Source organism: Oryzias latipes, chromosome 16 (assembly GCF_053564925.1).
Source record: "Oryzias latipes strain Hd-rR chromosome 16, Olatipes_Hd-rR_3.1".
Lineage (NCBI taxonomy): Eukaryota > Metazoa > Chordata > Actinopteri > Beloniformes > Adrianichthyidae > Oryzias > Oryzias latipes.
Window position 1 is genome coordinate 7,254,183 of NC_136252.1, and position 24,473 is coordinate 7,278,655.

General features: G+C 39.4%; 1 protein-coding gene across 13 annotated transcripts in view; it reads left to right on the forward strand.

Annotated features, from left to right (window-relative positions):
• ncalda (neurocalcin delta a) overlaps positions 1-24,473 on the forward strand; it is a 71,887-nt gene that overhangs the window by 16,551 nt on the left and 30,863 nt on the right. The window contains exons 1-2 of one of the 13 annotated variants that reach the window (XM_020709932.3): positions 12,053-12,371; positions 15,182-15,304. The exons of 6 other annotated variants lie outside the window; for them this stretch is intronic. The gene's annotated coding sequence lies outside the window, so the exon portion shown is untranslated. Of the gene's footprint in view, positions 1-12,051; positions 12,372-12,753; positions 12,948-15,181; positions 15,305-24,473 lie in introns of those variants that run through there. 6 more of the 13 variants (XM_078933827.1, XM_078933828.1, XM_078933826.1 and 3 more) reach the window with 6 other exon arrangements.

The following is a 24,473-nucleotide window of genomic DNA, read 5'->3' on the forward strand; positions in this document are numbered from 1 at the left end:
ATATTTATTTCACAAAGTTTTTTGTTAAAAATTGTTGCCTAAAATACATCCTTGAACCGAAAATGTTTATCAAAATCACAACGATAGAAAATCACAGTCTGATTAAGCTACCACACAAACAATGTGTTTTTATTGAACATAACATACACAACTTCACAGGGCAGTAAAGCAAGTGATGATTGTTCCAGCCGTTTATCAGTTTTTGAGTCTCAGTTTTGGGTTCACTGAGCTACTGGAGCTGCAACAGCTACTGTTGGGCAAAGGCAGGGTACACACTGACCAGGTCACTAATGATTAGTCAAAGAAAAAAACCACAGCGCACCAACAACAGAACCTATTCTCAACTGTGAAATGTGGTGGAAGGGTCATCATGGTTTCTGGCTGCTTTGGCGTAAATGGTAAATGACGTATACTTATATAGCACTTTTCTACCTGCAAGGCCTAAAGCGCTTCACAGTCACAGACCCATTAACCCAGTCACACACACATTCACTCACATATTCACACACTGGTGGCGGCTCCGCTGCCAAACACAGGCGCCCGCCTACCACCTGAGGCAAGGTGGGGTTCAGTGTCTTTCCCAAGGACACATCGACTCATGGGCGTGCAAGGCGGGAATTGAACCTACAATGTTACGGTCATGGGGCAACTGCCCTACCTCTGCACCACGGCCTCAAGACCTGGATGAATTGCTGTCATTGCTGGAAAAATTAATTTCAAAGCTTATCAGGACATTTTGGAGGAAACTTAAAGCTATCTCTCTGCCAACCAAGGCTAAAAAGAAGATGGGTGATGTAAAAAGATAATGACTCAAAGCACAGCAAGAAGTCAACAGAAAAAGGGCTTCAGCAGAACAAATATAGAAAAATGAAAAATAAATTTAAAAAAATAGAGTGGCCCAGTTTGGAGTTCTGACCTCAGCCTGGTTGAGATGCTGTGGCATCACCTCAAGACAGCGATTCACACCAGACATCCTCAGAATCTTGCTGAAGTGAAACAGTTTTGCGAGAAGGAATGGTCTAAAATTCCTCCTGACCATTGTGCAGGTCTGAATTACAACTACGGGAAATGGTTGGTTAAAGTTATTGCTAAAAAAGGATGGTCAACAATTTATTAGCCTATCGAGTTGCTTATTTTACCCACCCTGCACAATGCAGAGTCACCAGTCTGTTGCTGGGCCATATAATTACTCCCACTTTAGAGATCCTAAATAATCTTTGAAGAATGTTTTTGGACTATGGTAAGAAGCCGGAATCCCTGGAGAACCCCCACGCACATGAGGAGAACATGCAAACTCCACATAGAAAAGTCCCAACTGGGGCTCGACCCAGGGCCTTCTCACTGTGAGGCGAGAGACTGCTTAAGGCTTAAGCATATTCTTAAAAGTAAATTCAGTTTTTCTTATTTTTTAATAAATATGTTTTTCTTTTTTTTTCTTATTACTTTTTAAAGTAAAAAATGGAAACAACAAAAATAATGCATTAACACTCGTGCCAAAAAAATCAAAACAACAGGCATAGCTATAAACATAGATAATGGCTATGAATACTACTGTATTGATGCAGCTGTAGTACCAGTAATAGAAAGAGCGAGTCATTGATTGAGTGAGTCATTGGTGAGGTGAAGATGCGTTTCCTTTGCCTCACATTTCCAACTCAGCTACTTAAAAAGATGTATAGTGGAAGAGAGTGGGCTTCGGTTAATCCTCTTAGTGAATTCAGCCAACCATCTGCCATAAAAAAACAACAGGCTGAGGCAGACTGGTCATTAGTCTTGTCTTATGCTTTCTGTTTATAGTTCTTGAATAACTGAGAAGAGAGTGGGCTGTAATACTGTTAAGTAACTTTTAAGACAGTTTGCCAGTCGTATAATTATGATTATTTTGTTGGCAATTTACAGTTTTTTACAAAGTCCTCCTTATTAAATTTAAAAGGAATGGATTTAAAAACATCTTCCTTTTATTAATGTGATTTGTAACAGAGACAGAAATTGTTACTGCTTAGGTTCACTAAAGGAGAGGACAGTTGGTGGCCATTTGTTCTGGTGCACCGGGGTTAATTTGGACAGTCACTGTCACATTTGCGACTATAACTGAAAATAAATGAGTCATGCTTTTCATCTAGAATTTAGTCTGATCTTCCTTCACTGTGATTAACATGAGTAGTGGACTTCTGGAGATGTCTGATAGTGCTCTGTGATTTCACCCAAATGGCTTTACTCAAAAGAAAAAGCAAATTGATCTGAAAAAAAACGACCTTTTGGTCTCGCTCTGTACAAAACATATGGTATGGGATGTCATGTGTCCTGACTGAAAATACCTCTAGTCATGTTTTGTGAAAGACTTCCTTAAATTTTCAAGTTTATGGTGCCCACCTACCAAAATACCCCCATCATGTCAGTCATCCTTTGGTCTTTTTGCTCTTCTCCTCGCTAAGAACACTATGGTCAGTTAGAGCTAACTATGCTGATGATGGTTTGTTCTGTTTGACAATGCTAGCTAGCTCACAGTAAATTCCAGTGGTCTTGTTCGTATTAGTCAGTGCTTTTGTTGGTGTCGGTAACTCTTGCCTTTGTTTGTAGTGTGTTGTGGAATGTTGATTCTTAGCTTAGTGCTGTCTGCAAACGTTTTCTCTCACTGTGGAAAGAAAAAAAAAGGTTGTTTGGACGTATAGTTCTACTTAACTCTGATCTGGACTTCTGACTGTAACAGAATTAGGTTGCCATCCAGACCATGGCAACCGGAAGCAGCTTAATGCACCATTACATACAAATACACCTGGACTACAGACAGCTTGTGAAGTGTAAGGGATTAGCCTACTAATACCTGGTGTTACCCTTTGGTCTCTCTCTAGCTCCCCAGACTGTTGCAAAGTGATTCAAGAACTCATTTGCTTTATCAGGGAGTGAGGAATTCCCATTCAGGGTTTGTTGGCTCTAAATGCCTGTGAACTTCAGATAAAAGGTGCAGCACTTCTATCTCTGATTGTGTCTCACATGCAGTCCTTGAGGTCTAGTGAATTTCTGAAGAGGTTATCAAAACCCTTGTTAACAGATGTCATTTCTTGATGTTGTATGTTTGCTCTTGATAGGCTGTGTTTCCTGGCTGCTATATTTCTTTAAAGTTGGGACACAGACTGTAGCAGTTGATGGGAATAATGGCTTTTACTATAACTGTAGTTTTCCCTGAGAAGCTCTGTCCGATAACAGTTGTGAAGGGGGTGTAGACAGCTGTGCAACACAAGCGTCACATCACTCAGCTGCAGCTGTTGGTGGTCTTCTGACACAATCAAACTAATTGATATAATGACTTTTTCATACAAATTTCTCTACTTCAAGTTCCTACTTTGTTAAATGTAACGTTGCTGTGGCAGTGGGTTCAAATGTGTGATGTTCAGCCAAAAGCTGTTAGGTAGCCTTGATCTGGGAACTACTTTAATGATGTTTTATGCCCCATAAACGAAACATTAAGGCTTAAACACACCTCTAAACTAATAGACTTGTGCAGCAAACATGTGCAGGCCCTATATGGTCCACTACAGATGCAGATGGAGGTACTGAGCAACCTGTCCTGTGTTGTTTTTAGTTTTACTTTAAAAATGAATCCAGAAAAGGTTTACTTTTTCTCTCTCAAATTCCAATCTGTACATTAGGATTTTTCACAAATTATACATTTAATTTGATTTCATTATGACTGCATTTAAAGCAGCTGTACTACAGAAAAAGTGCATATTATTGGGCTTATTTCTTTTACTATACATGTAATAAGAACTAAAACACTGATGGGTAAAGGAATTGGTTTTACTTCTGCACTGACTGCAGATGGGAAAACCTTCTTGGTTGTGAGTCTGTGGGTATTTAAGGTATTTCCTGTGAGTCTTTAGGGTTGAGGAGGGGGCCTACGGTGGCTTTTTTTTGCTTGCCATAAATAATCAGAATGATTTTGCTTAAAAAAACAAACCCAACAGAGTAGTTAGAGGAGAATGAAAATGTCACAAAGTTTCAATACTTCTCCAAATCTGAAAGACAGACTAGAACAAAAGCTGTTGATGTGGGTCGAATGTTCTCCAACAAAACATTTAAAGTTTTAAAAAACAAAATCAGTTTTATAGACTTAATTTTTGTAGAAGTAGTTTTCCTGTCATACCTTTTCATTGTACTGTATTTTTTAAAATAATTTTGAGTTTCCATTCAGTGTTCCAACCTTTTTCATTTCAAAACAGGGAGCTTGGAGATGCGGTTGTAGCTGGTTTTGGAGCAGAATGTGGTTTGATGGATTAGCTTCTTCGTTGAGGTGCATCTGGTCACTGCAGTTATGTAACACACTGCACAGATTTGCTCATTCATTTCAGAGATTTCTGATGTTAACCGTTGGCACACAACGGAAACTTTCTGGATTAACTGAGGGTGACCTGATGTTGACTCTGTGGCTCCAGCTGCTGTTGTCAAGAACGAGGTGCAGATGGAGGGAGAACAAGGGAAGAGGCAGCTGAAAAAAGAGTAAAAGCACAGCTGAGACATGAAAAAAAAAACACTGAACTCCAAAGAAACTCAAAAATTGAAGTAACTTAACAAGCAGGATCTCAAAGCGAAAGAAGCAAACCAAGGACTGTCAGCACTGAGAACTTGTTGGCACTGACACAAATAAACAACTCTAGTTGTGTAACACCAACATCTGTGTTACTGTTGTCATCACAAGTCATGTTTATTCCATGATCCCAGAAGCTCCCTGTATTTTTCCACAAGTTTCTTTTAGGGACAGTTATCAATTATGTAATAAAATGTAAAATAATTCAGGTGTTAACGGACTGATAAGTTCAAGAGCTATTTTGTGTGTTTGGCAAAACAAGTCTTAAAAAACATTGATTGAAATTTATTATATTTTTTATTGACAAATTCAAAATTGAAGGTGTAAACACAAAAGGATGAAGTTATGCTTATGAGACACAACACAGGGCAAACCAATAATGTTAACAGGGCGGCCATGGTACAGACGTAGAGTGGTCAGCATCTAATTGGAATTGCACAGTTTGGTTTCCTGGCTTTCCCATCCATGTCGCAAAGTGTCCTTGGGCAAGACACTGGACCTCACATTGCTTCTGTCCTGGTGGTTTTATGTTGGCCCCAGCAGAGCCACTATCAGTGGGTGAATAGGTGTGTGTACTTCAAGGAAGGTAGAAAAGCGCTATACAAGTATAAAACATTTACGTAATTTACGCTGCAGCATTCAAATTATTTTATTGTAAATGTTTTTAGTGCCATAGGACTCTTTTTGCTGGGGCACAGTTTGTTTTTAAACTTTCTTTCCAAAGAGTGCTGTTAAATTCTCTATATGAGTAAATCAAAAATAAAAATCATCTTTAATGCATGTATAATCTGTTTATTCGTTAACTGAACCAATTTTTGACCATTTAAATTCTTTCACGTTTTTTATTTAAAATTATTAGCAAGAAGACACATCTGTAGTCCCTGTCAATAGAGACATATGAGGGAAGTGGAACATGTGACGCTGCCATGTGCTGCTCAGCTTAACCAACTGCAAAAACTGCATCATCACCACATATGACAGAACCATTAGTCGTACTTGTTTCATAACCACAAGAAGCCTGTTTTTAGACTTTGTTGATACTTCTTAGTTATACTATTAAAGTTTGTGGACTAATGCAGCTGTAGATGTTTATTTTCTCGTAGCTACCACACACGTAATGGCTCACAAAAAAATCAACATGAGTTAACATTTCAACAGAGCCAAAGTATACCTTCAAAAGCATCCTGTTCAAAACTCTTCAAATAGAAATGATATATGCTGGTTCTGATGATGAGTACTTTTTGGATCCATTATTAGGTATGTGGTCTTAGTGTGAACATCATGAACCGGGGTAGTAGGGGGTAAAAAAAACACGTTTGGTCTTCGTTCTCATTTTGTCATGTTTAAAAAAAAAGCCACAATGTGTCTGTGCCACAGACTTTCCCTTTATGTGCTATGAACTGTTTGTGAAAAGAGTTACAACTGGAGTTTGCCTTGATATTGATGCGGTTGAAGCTGCAGAGGTAGACAGGGGCCGTCAATAAAGTATGCAAAAACACCTCAGAAAAGCATCAGTTTTCGAGTCCATTCCTTTTATCAGTTTCTCAGTAACTCACCATAAATAACCTCAAAAAACATCATGAATACTCATTATTGTTAAAAGGACTACAACTGATCTCAAAAAACAGAAGAAATGATATTGAAAGTTGGGTTTTCTGAAAAACAAAACAGTTGTATTAAAAATTGTACAATGTACAATTGTTAATACAACTAAAGATATAAAGATTTGTTTCAATTGTGGTTAAACTTAAAATGTGACTTATGAAACGGTCTTTTTGCACGCGCATGTGCACGCACACATGTACAATTGTACAATTTTATCAAAACATGTCTTTAAAAAAACCCAGACTTCGCTGCTTTGTGCCCAATATTCATTTTGAGATTGACTAACACACAAAGTAAATAAACAGTACATACTGGTCAATGTGACGGACACGTTGTGGCTTTTCAACTTTTAATTCCAGCTCATCTTATAGTTTTCATGAGCAGATGAGGTTAGTGCCCAGCCTGTTTAGTTTTTTGCTTTTGTACTTTCTAAAAATATTAAAACAAAAATCACAGAAATAAATTTTAAATTTTTATTTTTTTTATTATTTTTTAATACATAAATAGTAAGAACAAAGTTATATTTTATTGAATGCAATATGATTCGATGAGGTCTAAACCTTTTTAGCCCTGTGGCACTGGATGTTCCGTTTGTAATCTGTTGTTATCTAATACATCCAATCCAGATGTAGGGATTAAAATCCCAGCTCTCTGCACATAAGCCTACAGCTGTCACAAGTCCCTTTCATAGCCCTGTAAGAGAGATCCCGCTTTGCTCCTTCTCTTGTCATTCATGCTGGACCCTTAGATGACATCAAATGCCACCCTTGCCTGCTCGTTCATAGATCTGATATATATCTGAGAAAAAACAAGCACATTTTAAAACTTGTGCAAAATCTGGTTACAGTTAACTTACTTATTTGCGTCAGTGAAACGGGCATATTTTGCCTAACCCACAAAGAGGAGTAGTAGATGCAAATAGGTACATTTTATTTATTAAACATGATTGAGTATTGCAGTGGCTGTTGTGTCTATATCGTGCATGTCTGAAAAGTGTGTGCACACTGACTTGACACAGAAATGGCTGCAGTCAGTGTTACAAGGAGGAAGCTGTGAGACCACAAAAGATGACTGAAAGAAGAAGACATCTTCTCTGGTCAAGAAAATATTCTGAAATACCAGAGGGAAAGATTACGAACACATACTGTAAGGTATCACATGTCCATCATTGCCGGATTGTTTGTCTTCTGGATGACCTGGGCTGATATGGAACCAGTTAACTAAGGCGGACAGTTATATTATATTGCCAATGTCACATATGTAAAGGGTGTTTTTGTGCACAGTGCACTCCTCTCCGCCACCTCTCCTGCGCTCCTCTTCCTCTCCTGGCCTTAGCTGCTGGGCCCAGAGGTCAGCAAACATTCACACCCCTGTTGCTCCTAACTATCTTTTTTCAGAAATATTTTTAAATCATCCAGCAAAGCAGGCTCACGCACATATGCAATGTTCTCACATTTACCATGTTTAATGTTTAAAATTTGAAGACCCACCTTCATGAAAATTGTTTTTTTGATGTTTTTAATATGTTCTTGTGTTCTTATAATAGAAAACATATATAAAGAAAAATTAACCTTTGCTCAACTCTGATGCATCCACCTGCAGACAAATAAATCCATGAACGTCTTTGTTTTCCTCGTCTAAGCTGGAATCTGGATCAGAACTGTACGTCTGTATAGCTCCAATATTAGTCGCCATTTTTGTTGCTCCAGTGATATTAGGTTGGGGTTGTGAGGGGCTGTGAGCTAGTGGGAGAATGTCAAGAACGGGTTGATCAGCTCAGGCTTACACTGTGCCAGCAGACCCGCCCACAACTAAGAGGTGAATTTTTAATGGACTCCTGCCGCTCTGCAGAAACTATGTCTCAAAAAAATGTCTTTTTTTTTGGGCTAAAAACAGCATCATCATAATTAAAAGACCACTGATAAAACTTTCAGAATAGATCTAGAGAGGACTTTAATGAGTGGGACTTGTTTACAAGTTGTATTAACTTTAGAAATTTCAGAAAACTGTCACTATCTGGAGAATTTTATAACAGAACATCCTTACAGCATATTTTGTCTTCAGAGTGTGATGTTTAGCTCTTCCTTGTATGTCCCTCCTCTGCTTTCTGCAAAATATTTTCTTTTAATTTTTCAGCTTTGGATATAAACAGGTGTAAATTCAGAAAGGTCCCACCAGGCGTTTATATTGTTTGACAGTCATAAGTCAGGTGTCTAAAATGTGATCTTCATGGACATCAGGAGGTTATTTTCACTTTAGGGTATTGGGTAAAGCGCTGCATTGGCACGTCACCCCAAAAACAAATAATTTAGAAGTAACAACTTCATTTGACCACACGTTTTATTTTGTAAATAAATAAGCTTCCAAAAAGGATTCTGTTAAAATAGTTCATCGCAAAAAAACTCACTGCAGAGCTTGTTCTGTTTCATTATAGAGTTTCTGCAGTTTTTGAATATTTGACTTGTTTTAAGTCGCAGAATGTCCTGCCAGATTGTTGACTATTGAAAGATCTTAAATGGCAGTGGTGGACCTTGCATTGACTACCCGGGCTTTCAGTAGTGCTACGTCTGAATCCTTAACCCCTCATTAAACATTTTATAATGCATAAACGAGCTTTGCGTTGCACTTTGAAATTCCTGTAGCCAATATAAATCTAAATAAATGGAATGAACAAAACATTAAACAAATCTCGTTATGCAACTTCAGCCAGCAAAAAACACTGAAAATAACCACATACATTTGGAACAGTATTTATTATGATATTTATCATTTCACTTATCCAAAAATCAGATTGTTTGAAGATAAAATCCATCCTCCTCTCTTCCCTTAAAAACAGTTCGAACACCCTGTCATGTAGATCATGGTCTTCAGTTCCATCAAGAAGTCCTTTTCTATTCCATCAAGGCCAGTGCTGAGACTCGAGTCTGTCCAGTTGTGATTCTGCGTAGGTTTGAATTCACTTTAGAGCCAAAAATGTCCGCTTGACAGATGCAGTGGACACAGGGACGGTCAGAGCCAAACACACAAATCTGTACAGCTGCTTCATGATTCACTCAGATTTTTCTGAGGAAGGAAGTCAAGGAGATCAGTGGGAGATTTTCCTGCTAATTCATCCATGGCGGACATTACAGTCAGCTGTTTTCAACTGAGACAGATCAAAAAGTGCTCAGTGGCCCTGTGTCAAACTGTAGTCCTGAAACTTCTGTCCAATAAGAAGGACTGAATACTGTGACGTTGCCTAAGCCTGCTAGAAGGCCCTGCTGACACCAACTCGAAATCTGATTGGTTGAAAAAAATGAATGACCGACAATGATTTTGCATCACAAGACCTTCAGAACGGACAGTGCCTTCCTGGCAAATAAGGACAAAATATACTTAACACATGATTCAGATATTTTTAGGCTTTCAGAGAAGGCCTTGAAGGCCCTGATGGGCCACCACTGTCAAAAGGTCATCATCTTCAGTGGAACTGCACAAGCCGCACTCCACTGCGTGTGGCACTTTTCCCTCTTGAGTTGCATTTGTTACAACTCTGGCTTAAGTCCTTTTGCAGGACGTGTTTGTTTTTCAGAACAGCTTCTAAGGGGTTTCCTTGGACGACCAGCTTGTTTTCACTTCAATCCGTGCGGCTGCTTCCCAAGTTTTCAGGAGGAAGGAATTCCCTCTGATACCACTTACCCACCCTGCATCCTAGGAAAAAGTCTCACAATGCATGAGCTTGTTGAGTCAAATGCACTGACTCACCCCACACAAATGAGAAGGAGGATGTTTATGTTTTTACTTATTCATTATTTCATAATTTTCATTTTCACCAGGATCTCCAATGTTTTTCCTACTGAAAGCCAGTCACTGTGAAGTCCAGGTAATTAAAATTTAGTAGAGTAGTTATAAATTGGCTGACTGTTTAAAAATAAAAAATAAAAAAAAAGGAAAGAAACAGATGACATAATTATCAACCAGATGTCTCCTCCCTCTCTGATCTGTTCAATAATCCTTACCGGACTGCTGAGTCACCTAACCACCAGCTTTTCTGTCAATGCAACATCCTTGCTTGTTATATTTTTCTGCCCTCCTTTCTGATATCTCCGTTGTTATCTCAGCATTTATAATGATATTTATTTCAGCTACAAACTTCATCAAATGACTTTTTCCTGCACTTTGCCTTTGCCATCTGCCTTCGTGGTTCCTCCCACACTGTTCCACATACCCTTATTCACTGTGGTCTTGTGGGGGTGAGGGGGATTTTCACATGAGTGACCTAGCCCCCACTTCCCTCTCTGGGCCCCTCTGTGCCCCATTCAGCTGGCCAACAGATGCTTTTGAGATTTATACGAGCAGACTGCATCTGCAGCGCTGAGTGAGGGTGTGGAGGATGGGGCAGTGCCTCTGTGGCAGTGTTTCCCTCCCCCTGAGCACACCCCAGCCTCATGCAGGAAGTCTTCCCCAAAACGTCATTCAGCTGAAGTTCAGATCAAATTGTGTTTGGGTTCGTCTGATGGTTGCCAGCCTCGACACGGACTTTGGAGTGTCTTCCAGAGTGGAAGCCAAAGGCTGATGTGAACCATAAGAACTGGTTTTCTGTGTCCCTGAAGTCGTGTTTTAATCCTCACTCTCTCTTTGTTTTTTGTTAACTCATAGATATACATATCTTTTGATAGAATTGATGTTGTTTTGAACTCTTTGCATTATTTGGGCTAATGAAAATAAACACAATAAGATTACAAAAGATCACAAACATTTAGCCTTACAGTATTATTATTGTTTTTCCACCTGGAGCTTGTGCACATTCACACACGGATGGCCCCCCTATAACTTCATAATCATAATTAAAACACCACTGGGATTTTTTTTTTAAATTGTCATAGAGGGATTTTAAAGTCCCACTCCAGTCATATTTTGATCTATTATAAAAGCGTTGTTGTCACGCAGTGACCTGAACTTTATTTTCCATCAAGCTTTTGTTTACACACTCTCCTGCTAGCTTTCTCGCAACCCCAACCTAACATTAGCAGTGCAACAAAATTAGTGAGCAATAGTGGAGCTATCCATCCGTACAGTTTAGATCCAGATTCCAGCTCAGATGAGGAAAACAAAGACAAACATAGATCTATTTATCTGCAGGTAGAAGCATCTGAATACAAGAACAAAACACCATTTTCATTGGAGTGGGTCTTTAAACTGAGACCTGTGGCATCCTTCCTAGAAACATATACTGACCATGTGTTGTATTATTATTATTATTGACCCTTAACAATTCATGTTAACCACAACGTTTGTAGACTTGACTTTAAATTAGAGCTAAAAACTTCAGATTTGATTTCGGTTTATTTTGTATCCTCAAGTTTTTTGTTCACTTTGTGTTAACATCAGATGGAGGAAACTCCTAGAGAGTTGTTGTTGTTGTGTGAAAACCCCCTTTCTGACAGGACAGTGTCATGATAAGGTTTTGGTTTTAACATAGGTAATAAAAAAGATCCTTGTAGCACAGTGAGAGGACACCCTCAATAGGAAACCATGCAACATCTGGTGTATGGGTTGCAACCACAAGTTCAAAGGAGCAGATTGTCTCCTGCAAATTTGTTTTCTGATTGCACATGCTGCCTGTGAGGGAACAAACACAGGAAGCAGGAGCCGCTTTGCTCCCTCAGACCAGGTCTGTCGAAGTAGATGATGAGCTTGCCTCTTGACAGTGTCTTCACATAAAAATCCATGTGTGTTTGTCAGTTGACCTGTTGAAATGGTTGTGGTGCAGTGCCTGTTACCATGGCAACACTGGCTTCTCTGTCTCTGTTAGCGCCCCCCCTCTCGCTGTCTCGCCTCCACTCTTATTTCCCACACACAGAAAGAGCAAGATCATGTGACTCTGCTGACGTCATGTTGGAGGGAAGCAGGCAGGCGGAGTAGCGAGTTCTAAATACCCCCCCCCCCCCCCCCCTGCTCAGACTATTAGAAATTGGGACCCTGTCAGCTGCAGCCAGCTCTCTTTTAGTGGTCACCCACTTGTGCTTCTCCCCCCACCCCCCCTGGGGTGTTCTTTCTTCCTCCCGCTCTTCCTCTAATCATTGTGTTTTGCTGCTGTCCCACTATTCTCGCCTGTTGCTTGTCCTGGTGCTGCTAACTTTGTTCAGAGGAACGCTGTGTGATGGGCTGCTGAGCCGCTTGTTGGTCGCTGCAAAGTGAGGTAAGCCTCCGGGGTTTTTCTTTGTGTGTGTGTGTGTTTTTGTGAGTGTGTTGTGGGCTTCAGCAGCCAGTGAATGTCTGTAACAAGTTCAAGCTGGATTGAGCGAGGCTTATATCATGTTTGGACCTCATAGTTGTGCAGGCAGAAATGGTTCAGGGCTTTTTTAATCCAAACTCTTCAACAATGCAGCACATTGGAATAAATCTAGCTGATAAGTGTAGCGATTTTTGTGGGAGGGTTTCGATGTTAGCCTCTTTTCAGAAGGAGCATTGCTTCATTGGTTTCAAACCCTCCACAGGAAGTAAGTGCATGGTGCAAAAGAAAAGAAGCAAAAACGCCCACAGTTTGGTGTGGTCTGTGATGTGTTGTGTAGCTCCACATGGCTTTTTCTCCCGAAGCATAGCTAATGCTGGAGGCAGCAGTGTGGGCAGGAGCTGCTGGCTCTGTTGGCTGGAGGGTTGTGGTCAGGAAGGGGGGCAGAGCAGCCACCACCTGCTCCCCTCAGAGGAGATGGGAAAGCTTCAGAGGTATGCACTGCACATTCTTAGTCTTGCCGTATCAAGATTTTTCCAACAAGTGAGTGTCTGGCTTCGCCTTTTCCTCCTTCCATGCCTTAGACAAAATTCCTCATCAGAACTTTCTCATTCCTCCCTCTTCCCGTTTTTTCTTCCTCCCTCCTCCGACTTGGTAAAAAGACAGGACAATGACATTCTCCAGGTCTCTGCCACAGATCAGAGCTCCTTTTTGGCATCATCCTCACAAAAGATTCTTACTATCAGATAAAAACAGAAAGCATCTATAGCTGGGTTTTCATGGACTATGAAATTGCGCTGATTGGATTTTCAATGATAAAATCGCCCAATCGGGTCGTGGCAGAAATTTGAATGTATTGTTCACATCTGTCGCCGTGTTTTTTATTGAAAAATCGCATACGTTGGTTTGTGTTTATTCGCATAATTATAATTTAATGGAAACAGTGTAATCAGGAACTTGTGGGGCGGTTTTTTATTTCTAGAATTTTGATGAAGTTTTCTGCATTTGTGTAGTAAAAACACAGCTTATGAGAGGTTCCTTTAACTCCTTCAGCATAGAAAACACAGAACAATCCTGTGTTGAGGGAGTGGAGCTCATTGTTACTCACAGAAGTCCCAGTGTTTAAAAATGAGCAAAATTGAGTTTATTTGGTGAACCAAACATACATATTTTATGATGTTAGTCACAAATGTTTAAGAGTTTTAAACATGAAGGTTTCATTCTGGACCAAATAGAAAGAAGGTTCTGGTCTAAAGAGACACGTTAGTGAAGAGTGTACTTAGCTAGTTTTGAATAAGCAGAATGGTCTTCCAAGCTGATTTATTCCATACCCAGAATATTTTCACCCTTTTTTATATATTATACATCTCTCTCACTGGGGGGATTGAGTTAAAAAATGAGAACAAAGCATGTTACATTCTGTGTTTAAATGTGTCTAGATTGGGGATTTGCATAAAACTTTGCATGGTCATTTTTTGTAGTTACATTACTCCTAATACAGTTGGAAAGCCTTTTATTTTCTTTTAATTAGTGTCACATTTGTAAGAAACATAAATTTGTTGAATAAAGAACTATTGTTGCGTGTTGCAACTTAAAGAAATTATCGAACTTTCTCTGCCAATGCCAAAAAGATGATGCCTAGTCACACTGCTCTTATGGGTGGAGTCAGGCTGTCTGCGGGTGAAAAATGAGCCAACCTGTATGGGGCACACAGGTGGCTCACATGAGATTTTATGACTGGTGACCACTCAGTAAGCCTGTAGAGCGAAAATGTACTTTTTTTTTCAGGTATGCTGACAGGTCGTAGAGAACACTTAAACAACACGTAAGGGTATAGTTGGTGAGACGTATGTCGTATCAATTTTTCTTTTCGTCACGCCCCCCCCCCCCCCCCCCCCCCCAAAACACTGCACACTCTGCTAGGAGCCTTAATGCTCACATTCGCACACACATTGCTCGCTCTGATTCGACAATCATTGTAGTTTGTGCAGGGACCCTACGGGTGTCCTGCAGGCACCTATGTATCACCTGCACACCCGTGCGTAAAGCATTAGTGCACAGTCAGTAAGGATATAGTGCGCAAACCTTACTATTATACCATGGTTAGGGTGAATACTCGATTCTGATTGGCTGCTGGGTGTGCATTAAAAAGTGATATACCACAGGATAACCGCACGGTGAAAGAAGAAGTTCCGGTCACCTAGCTTAAATGTTTTGTATCACTGCGCCGGCTTCTTTACAACAACCTTTTACTTCATCATTTGGACAAAAACAAGCGGTAAGAGGTGAACTTTCTCTCTGAACTGATGCTTTATTCAACCCATCGGAAAGATCAGCATATATATATAATCTTATATAATCTCGATCCAAGTCAGAAAAAAAAAACAAGAATTAAGGACTAAAAACTGGTTAATATGTATTGCTTTTGTAAGTGACCATGGTATAATCGGGTTAATGGCCTTCGAAGTGTGCATTATCACTTTTTAATTACTTCCCGGAAGCAACTGTGTCGGACTGTTCAGGTTTCCACGGCTTGCGTTAAAAAGTGATAATGCTCACTTCATCGGCCATTAACCCTTACATGACTAATGAGTGCGGCTGAGTGCGTGCCACTTACATTATCCTTACAAATACTTCAAGATACATTTACCACATGCACAACAATGGTATGTTCCATTTTGTATGATGTGCCTTAAGGTGGCCGCACAAGCCTTAAAGGAACTGCAAGACACGTGCGTTCACCTTATGCAGCTTCTCCTCTCTTTGACCCTCAAAAGGTCTGGACAACCCAAAGACCCACATCACTTGTATGGATCAACCCACATACGGGCGCATCTAACTGAGGAATTATGTTGAGGCGGGCAGCAAAAGTGAGCGTTCTTTGTCATCACTTTTGTTAGGTAGGTTGTCTTCTTCAGATTTGCAGAACAATATGGCCGACAATGCTCTGCTTATAGACTTTAGAACAGACAGATTGCTGTCAGCCTCCAGGCTCTCAGTACTGTAGGAAGGCCTGCTATGACTGCCGTTTGTTTCTGTTGGTCCAGCAATGCGTGCGCTGGAACCTGAAAAATGGAAGTTCATGTTTCAGCTACGTATGAGTCAAGATTTTACTTTCAGCAACTGGACTGTAGCCTCAGTGTAGAGAAGACATACAGATAGCTCTGCTGACCAATGCACTGGAACTGTTTTTGCTGGAGACAACAATTACACAAAACATCTTTGAAAAATGTGGGAGTATCTAGTATAGAGTCTTGTGGTTGTTCCACTGGTGCTTCATTGAATGACCTTGAGTTACCTCAAGCTTCCTCCTATTGTGCATCAACAGTGTGTTTGCCGTTGAAGGTAAGTATGTGGCACATCACTGCTGCACTGTGTAATACAATGTTGTGATGATGGCATTAAAAAAACGTGTTGTTCCTACAACAGTTTGATGTGATAGTCTTAGTCGTCTGACATATTTGCTTGTTGTCGTCTGGTTTATGAGAGATTTTAATGAATCTGTCCCCTCCTTTACTCAGCAGTGTTTTTCAATAAGGAAGAGCAAACATCAGACCAGGAGATAGTGGGATTCTGACACACCCAGCAGTCACCTCCAGATATCTACTTACTCTAACTAATTACATGTTCACTGTTGTTCATAACATCAGGGCTCAGATTAGAAACTGTAAATTAGATTGTCATTTAGCTTTTTAATGTTTTTCTAATGAATGCCAGAATGGTCCATTTGGAACCAATAAAAGATTGAAAAGAATCAAGACAATGGTTTACAACTTTCCGCTTTTGTAAAGTCTGATGTGAAAATTTTGTTTGGTTTTTATTCAACTTTTTAACTTTTCAGATAAATGAATAAGCAGCTGACTGCCTTTGGAACAGGTAGAATGCAGAAAAGGTATCATTTAGACAAACACATTTTAGAGATCACTCAGCTTGTGTCTCTGGAGCACCCATTTCTTTCTGTAAAACTATTGATTAACATAAGGGGTGGTTATGTGGGCAGCATTTATCTAATACAGATCATGGAACGACAACAGAGCAAAGGGTCAAGTGTTTCAGACTCTTGGTGAATGGCCTTTATGGTAGCAGTGCAAAGGATATCTAATATTTCTCTCATTTAAAACGTTTTCTTTACAAATCTATTTATTAAAGAGTGGACTGGTGCTTTTTATATTTATTTATTTATCGGTAATCTTTGTTATTCCAGGAAGTCCCTTGAGATAAAATGTTTTTTTTTTTTTAGAGAGACCTTGCCAAGCGGCATTGGCACACACAAAAACAAACATGAAACATGAAATAAAACTAATGTAATATCAGCTCAAGAATAACATGTACACTCTTCAGTTACACTCTCAAAAAGCATTGTTTTAAGCAACTTAGAGAGATGTGTTCCTGCAGTCCCAGAGAGTTTTGAGCACTGTTCCATGACATAGTGTCTGTGGGCTGTGTCCTTCCTATCGTGTACTAATTGTGATCAGGGTGGTGTCACTTTATCTCATCATAGAATTTCTGCTCTTCACAGCAACGGAACATCCATTTGGGAGAAGTTTTGTTGTGACCTCTTCAATTCTAACTTCAGGGTGGGGGGTCAACTTGCTATTGAGTTAAAACTTTAAAGTTAATTTGCTCTGAGACAATACTGTGATGAGATCCTTGAATAGATGAGAATTTTCAAGACATACAATAGTGTCTCATGAAATGCTCAGGACTGGCCTCAAATATCCAGCAGCGTTTCCTGGATGCAGCAACAGTGCAGTAAAATGTCTTCCAACCCTATGATGACTCACTCCAATGAAAATCGTGTTTTTGTTGTTTTTAACATGTTCTTGTTGCATTTTTCTCATGACGGAAGACACATATAAAGAATTTCAGATTAAAATTAAATAAAGTATTTCTGTTTTCAAACTGTGGAAAATCAGGAGAAGATTAAAAAAATGCTGTTTGAAAAAGCTCTCAGTAGTGATAAAACAACTGAAAGAAGTGGACCACAAGCTCCCTGCTCTGCTCCATTCTGATGCATCCATTTACAGACAAATAGATTCATGTACATCTTTGTTTTCCTCGTCTGAACTGGTATCTTACTCAAAACTGTATGGCTGGATAGCTCCAATATTGCTCACCATTTATGTTGCACTGATAATGTTAGCCTGGGCTTGTGAGGGGCTTTAAGCTAGCGGTAGAGAAAGTCAACAAAGGGATGATGTGATATCACTCCTCAAAAGTGATTGTGAACATATATAGTTGTTTGTCTCTACATGTGGTCCTGTCGTGGAAAGACAAACTTTTCCGACTACCTTGCATTACCTTAACACTGCATCTTACATACGTTAGCTCTGTAATATATAATTGGACAGATCCTGTGTGATGTCACTCATAGAAAATGTCTTGCTTCCAGTTTCAAGTAAATAAAGTCAATTTTCCCAGATATGTCCTTCGCTGTATTGGAACCAGTCATCCTCAGTAATTGGTCCGTGTTGGTCTTGTCTACATTTCTATGGAAACCACTCTCTCCAATCAGAAGTGAGCATGTAAGAAAGCCACACCTACCACTTAAAGCGTGCTTCGGAGAATCTGTCAGTCAAACACTTTGAAAGTTCAATGCAAGACCACTTACTTTTATTGAGGCCTCTGACTGGTCAGTTTTTAACTTGAAAAACTTGCGCTACGGCAAAAATATCATGAAAAAAAATAGGATCAACTAGAAGATGTTAATAAAAGCTATGTTCTGACGAACATAATAACTGAGTAATAGCTGTTTATTTCTCTATAGACGTCTACGGGATTTTGGCCTTTTGGGACCAGCGGGTAGTTCCTATTTGGAATGCCGGGGAAAAAGGTTGTTCAGACCAGTTCATTATATACTGTCAATAGTATGTACTGTCTGCACATGTCCTTTCCCTAAAAGTTTGCTTTTATATAATAGGGACTTTATGTCAGCAACACTTTTAGATGAATATTACAGTTTCTGTTCCATTTCCCGCCTTTTTTCAAAGTCTTGGTCACATGCACATGTATGAGAGTTACCTGTACAGGTGCTGTGGGTTTTTGGAAGATCCAGGCTATGGAAAATTGTCGCTTAAGGCTTGTATAAAAATGTACTGTACCATTGTCATGTGGTAAGAGTATCATAAAGTATTTAGAAAGTGTTGCACACACTTATGGTGTACGGGTGATGCTATAGTACGGTGTTCTTACGACACACTCTAGTCGCTAGTAAGGCAGGAGTACTGGCTCCTTGCTAACTGTCTGCAAATGTTGCACGGACGGGGTTTGTAGGTGATAAGTAAGTACCCGTAGGATGTCCACACAAACTATACTGTTTCATTTCCTTTTTTCTAACAGTCAGGCTGCACGCAAAAAACACAAAAGGAGCATGCACTTATTACGTGAACAGCACTAACGGGCTCTGTTCCATTCCTCCTTGTGCAATGTGGAGGTTTCTGGAGGGGGGACGATAAAATAAATGAAGAATCGGTAATATCTGCCTGCGTCTCACCTACAGCAGCCTTACTTTACTCTCACTTGTTATTTACTGATGGACTGGAATGATGGACTGATCATTTTTTGCTGCATCACGTGTGTTGTTCACTGTGATGACACTTGGTCGTTTTTTCCAATTGGTATTTTCCAAGATCAATTAAAGCCAATTTGTTTCATTTTAACATAATTTTATAATGGTTTAGTTGGATTGATCTGGTTGGATTCTTCGATTAATCATTATACCCCCTGTATCCCCCCATCAGGGCAGTTGTTGCTGTGGCTTAAGAAAGCAAACAGTTTTGGCCTGTCATTGCTGCATGAACATTTTGTCATGGGAACATTTCTGAGTGTGTGTGCAATAGCCCACAGGCCCACACATGCTGACATTATTGTACTGGGCTGACATGCTCATTCCTTCATTTTCTGTGGTCTCACGTAACGCAGGTGAAAACTAACCTGAGGGTAGTTCATGTGAGGATGGATTTGTGGCCAAAGATTGAGATAAATAAAAGACTGGGTTGAAGTGAGAAATATATTCAGAACTGAGAAAAGACAGGCGCAGGCAGCTGATAGTGGTGGAGCACATTTGTTATCAGCTGTTGGAGCACTGAACTCCTTTATAAATTTTCTACTGAAATGTGGGAGGAAGATATTTCTTCTTTGTAGATACTAAGCTATTATCAGTAATTTTCTATGATGTAGGTATTAAATGGTTTCAACAGCTGGGTTTCGTCCAAACCTGGCATCCTTCCACAGCTCCACTCATGGTCAGGAGTGTTGAGGAGTTTGTTCATGTAGCTAAATAAAAATGCGTAGTATGATTCACAGTCTTTGTGGCAAGTGGTTCAATTTGAGATTGAAACTATGTAAGCTGATTCACATAAACACCAAGGTGTCAGTGTGAGTGCCACTCACATTTACTCACAGAGGTGGTAAACACTCTAAAAACCTGGCAGTTGAGTTGGGTTGAAAGGTATAACAAGTGAAGCATTCTAACTTATTTCAAATAGGCTCTCAGAACGGACAGAGTACATTTCTAAGCTTCACTTCTAGGCAGATGCTAAAACATGCATACAGAGAAGTGGAACAACTATGCATATTTTTAGCTGTAATAAAATAAAAAGACACACACTTGTAAATAGAAAAGAATGAGAAATGTACATCACAGACAGTTTCAACACTTAATTTTGGGAAGAATTTTTTGCGTTGAATTTCTTGACACAAGAGTCAACGGAGTATTGCTCTCATTAGAAACAAGCCCTCAATGATCTTTAGAGGAACTGCAACATTAGCAACCTTCAGGTTGGCTTCAAATCCGAGAAGGGAATGTTGGCACTTTGTACAACTGGTCCTGAAGAAGGAAGTGGTAAGAAGGGAAATGCTGCAACCAACATAATGCATGTTTTAAATTATGTTCAGTTAAATAAATTATTTCAGCACCAATTCACGATTAAAGGTGTCTCAAGTCTGATAGAACCCTGTTATATTTAAACATATATATTTATAAATTTTCAGAACATTTTATACCATTGATGTAACCTATGGCTATAACATTGATTAACATTATTTACATAAAATAATATACTTTGCTTATATTGATATAACCCATTGATATAACAATGTTACAAAGTAACATTTAAATATTTTTGGACAGTATAGACTGCGAATAACTTCGTTTTTATGGATTTCTATTTTAGAAACAAACCAAAAGGAAAGCTGACAATAAGAGCTTTCCAGATACAGCAGCATTTGCAAATACAAATTAACAAAAAGTATTTATTGAGTTTTGCTCTTGGATAGATATATCATAATTATTTATGTTTTTTGCTTTTACCATTACAGTGTGCCAAAAATGGTTTCAAATAGATCAAAAATGATTGGAGTGGACAAAGATAAATAAAATAGATCACATTTTCCTTTTGATTTTTCTAATTTATACACATCTTTTGACTCTGATAAACCTTCATAGTCCCTGGATTTCTGTTGAAATCAAAAACCCTCTTAATGTGGAACAGTTCCACAGTCTTTGGCTTTTTGGGTGCTTTTTATTTCTTTTTATAAAACAATGTGGTATCACAGGTTAAACAATTCAAAGCTAATTTGAGAATTGACAGTTTTCTGTATTAATCAATCTAGATATTTGAAATTTTTATTTTCACCAGTGAATCTGATTCCTGCTCATTTGCTACATGTGTGCTTGGAACTGAAGCCATTTTCTATTGTATTGATGCAAATGTATTTTGTTTGTGACTTAAAGGAAATAAATTGGTAGGAATAAAGCTATAGAAGGAAAATCCATCAGGAGGGTATTATTATTTCTCATCATAGATTTGTCATTGAACAAACTGCAGTGCTCCGAGTTGTTTTCTCCGGCTTGGCACTTGGAAGAGGACTGTCAAACAGTCGGCTTTATTTGGTCAACATGCAGAAGATCAAAACAGCGTGTCTGCTTTTTGCTTTAAGCAATCGTTTATTTGCAAATCACTAAACTCAATAATTGTGCAGCAAACACAGGAAGAACTCAAATTGTAAATAATATTGAGCTTCGGAATACAAACGTCATTTTCTATTGGCTTCCTCCACATGAATGTTCTGGAAGCTATGGCTGACGATTGCTCAGCATTTTCTATTATTCTGCTGCGATGTTAAAGAAGGGCTTCAGGTCTTGACGCATTGCTCCCCCTTCACTAAGGAACTCCAAAGAACTGCCTGCAGCTAAAAGGCTGTGCATAAAGTGACAGTCTGTGGTCTTTTTAAACAGAGGCTTGCCTGCAGACTCCCATGCATCGGTTTGGAGCAGTTATGAGAAACAGATGTTCTATTTTTAGTCGCAGGCTGGAATGCACACACGCTTTCATATCATGCTGGACAGTTCAGAAAAAGGAAGTCTTTTTCTGCTGCTTCCTGCTTTCTGGAGAACACGGCTGCAATAACTTGATTGACAGTCATGTATGATGGTCTTCATATTACTTTTGTTCACAGTCCTGTGAAACATGAGGTACAATTTATCATAAAGATGTTTAAACCTCTAAACAAGTATTTAATTTTTCTGTATCTTTAGTTTAAAGTAAATGCATGAATATATGAATGTCACTCCCAAGATACTCTTTTTTTTCTAATGATCCTTTTTCATTTCTAAACATTTTTCACGCCTTTAGAGTGCAAATACAAAATGTAATTTATTTTGGCAGATCTTTGACTTGTTTGAATAATGTACGCAGTTGCGCTAAGGCTCAATCATATTTGCCTCTTGTTTTGAGAGAATTACCTAAATAGTTCTGGGTTTCTTTTGCCAATGATGCCACTTGGAAAAAACACACAGTTGTTTGTTAATTTACACAAGATATCATTATCAATAAACAAAATGTGTCCAAAATAACTTTAGTCAAAGAGTAAAACATTTTTAAAACAAATAAAAACGTGCTCCAAAATTTCTTTATTCATTCCCGTGGTCCCGTCTGTGTTATAATGGAAAGTATTTTGAAAAAAATGAAATGTTCACTTGAAGCAGATCTGCTTAATGCAGCGCCAAACATTCATAGTAAACTTTCATAGTTTTTCATCACACAGAGGGCTGTTTGGATCCACATTTAACTACAGCTAACCAGCTTAGAATTCCTCAGAATTCCTTAGAGGTCTCTGACAAACAGGATGCATGTTTTTAGAGTGCAAGGAGACCAACTAGAAGTCACTTCTATTAATCATCCGTGAGCTGGAACTTCCTCTTGGAAACAGCAATCATACTTATCGCATACATATTTGTGTGTTTACAGCAACTGTTCTCAGCACCGAGAAGTTTCCCATCCACACAGATCTGGGCGTGAGGCGACACTGAAGCTGTTTTTACTGTTGTGTAGTTTTTTAAGGGTCTATATCACGTTTTTCTTTCAGAATAAACTATATTTATCATAATATATGTCAGGCGTCGGGGTCGTCCCCGCACACCTGCGTGATGATCCGGTCTTGCACACCTGTTCAACATCCAATCAGGGACCCTATTTAGTCCATCTGGCCCTCCAGCCATTGTCGGTTCGTCTGCCCTAATGAAGGACTCGCCGATCCAAGCCAAAGCCAAACTAAAGCCTACGCCAAAGCCCTCGCCAAGGCCAAAGCCGAAGTCTACGCTAAAATCTACGCCGAAACCCAAGCCAAATCCAAAGCCAAGCCAAGTCAAGCCAAAGCCAACGCCCACAGTCCACACCAAGCCAAGCCGACGCCCAAGCCAACGCCAAAGCCAACGTCCACTCCAAAGCCACCAGAACCGAAGCCACAAGAACCCAAGCCTCCAGATCAAAATTTCGCAAGAAACTCTGAATCCTCCTCCAAAGAACAAAAACCCAAAAGAACCAACACCAACACCAAAAATCCAACGCCCAACATCATCTGTTTCATCCTACAATAAAACTCACTAAATCAAACCAAGTCCTCGTCTGCCTTTTTGGGTCCAGCAACTCCAAACCTAACAATATATTGCTTTTGGCAGACTAAACAATTTTTTTAATGAAATGTCAGTTATTTTTCAAGTTTATTTCCAACCCAGAAATAAGACGACTCCATCTCCGAGGCTCCGCCTTTTTCCCCGTGAGGGTGCCTCCCATTTCATGACATCAACTCAGGCCTTGGCGGCGTGTCTGCGTTTCATCCACGAAAGCAAACTACGTCTGAACTTTAACAAAGCTGGATGTGCACATTGTTCATATAAAATGAAAGCGTTTGGCCGATCTCCACTAGCTCCATGGAGAAAGTTTGTTTGTGCGTTATCCTGGGGGCGGTGCTGGCAGCACAGACTCTTCCTGGAAGAAGCTGTTCTCACTGTTCTACCTCACAATGTGAGAACCCGCTCGTTTTAGTGGATTGGAAGGAGCTGGTGCTCAGAGTGCAGGTTTTTTTTTAAAATGCACCTATAAGCTCAAACAAGTTGATTTTCCATGATAATAGCCCTTAAAAACTGTTAATTACAGAAAGAAAGAGAAGATTTCCATTAGAAGGATCAGCGTAAGGGCCCAGCTGTGTCTGGGTGAATCTTGACTTTGTTATCAGGTAGAGCATTAGCAAACAATGTGTACTTGTGCACAAACTGTTGGTTTCCTGATTTCTTGTTTGTCTGACTGTTTGTTACACTAAAATGTTTTAGATCATCAAACACAGTCCTGGTTACCCCAGTCAAAGTACCCTGAATCCTTAATTGCTTCACACAGTGGTGTGTGAATGTGTGTGTGTTTGTGTGGGGAAATGTGCAGATGTGAGGCAGTGTGATAGCTTTTTGAACACAGATAGATAAAAAAGCGCACAACCTGTCCAAGCATGTAAATGGTGTTTATGATCAACTTTAGTGGTTGCCCTGTATATAATTAGCATTGGTTGTAATTAAACTATCATCAGACCCGGGACTGAGTCCACAGCATCTCCATTCTTGAATTCTCCTTAATGTTTCTTTGATTAAAAGCAGAATTGTATTCCATTCATCACTGCAGGTTTTCTGGCTACTGAAGCATAAAAACACTGAAACGCCACCACTAATATATTTGACTGACTGTCCGTGAAATGTTCTTCTTCCGAAATTATTTCTTTTAAGCACTTTTCAAAATGTTT